General features: G+C 58.8%; 1 protein-coding gene across 6 annotated transcripts in view; it reads left to right on the top strand.

The window, feature by feature from the left end:
* Window positions 1–750, top strand: part of ZNF512B (zinc finger protein 512B) — a 33,312-nt gene that overhangs the window by 18,430 nt on the left and 14,132 nt on the right. The window lies entirely within an intron of this gene.

Below are 750 nucleotides of genomic sequence, written 5' to 3' on the forward strand. Positions count from 1 at the left end.
GGCTGAGGAAAGTGCTAAAGCAGATGGGGAAACTGAAATGCCCCAATGAGGTATAAGAACAATTCCTGTTTATCGTTCTGGGAAAGGATGAAAGGAACAGAGAGCTGCCAGGGGACGAGAGAACCACCCGCAGAGGGGCACCGATCCTGCAGCAAGCACCCCCTGCTTGCTCAGCCCTCCCCGCGTTACGTTCGCTCTCCGAGAATATTCCACTGAATTGCTTGCAGACAGAAACGTTCAGGGACCCGGGGAGCATTGGTGTGAGCCCTGAGACAGGCAGTTCCCAGCTTGGAAACTCAGCTGTCAGGCCCAGCCAAGAGGCACGTAGTGCTGCATGGCCCTCCGGGGCCTGCCCGAGCTCTCAAAACTACGGGCAAGCCACTAGCGAGCAAGCGACAGGCTGGGAATTATTCCCTCGGTCAACTCAGTGAGTAGCCTCAAAACCGGGCTGTTGGCAGGCAAGTTGCAAACAGGTGAAGGGTGAAACCAGGGACGCAAATGATTTGCTGTGAACTATGCAACTGGGCCTGCACGCTGGAGTCCCATTGCTCCGAGCAGTGCCCTTCGTCGTCCTCTGTATTTCTAAGAAGCCTCCTGTCCTGGCTTGGAAGCCCTCCGGACAGCAGTAACCGGTCTCCTCCCTTGCTTTTCCCCTGGGCTTGACGGGCAGGGTGGGGGCAGGGGCAGGGTAGGGCTGACCTGACCCCCAGGCTCCTCACGGCTCCTCGGGAGGGGGTGCGTGGGGAGGGG

The sequence above is a fragment of the Alligator sinensis genome, unplaced genomic scaffold, assembly GCF_000455745.1.
Source record: "Alligator sinensis unplaced genomic scaffold, ASM45574v1 scaffold752_1, whole genome shotgun sequence".
Lineage (NCBI taxonomy): Eukaryota > Metazoa > Chordata > Crocodylia > Alligatoridae > Alligator > Alligator sinensis.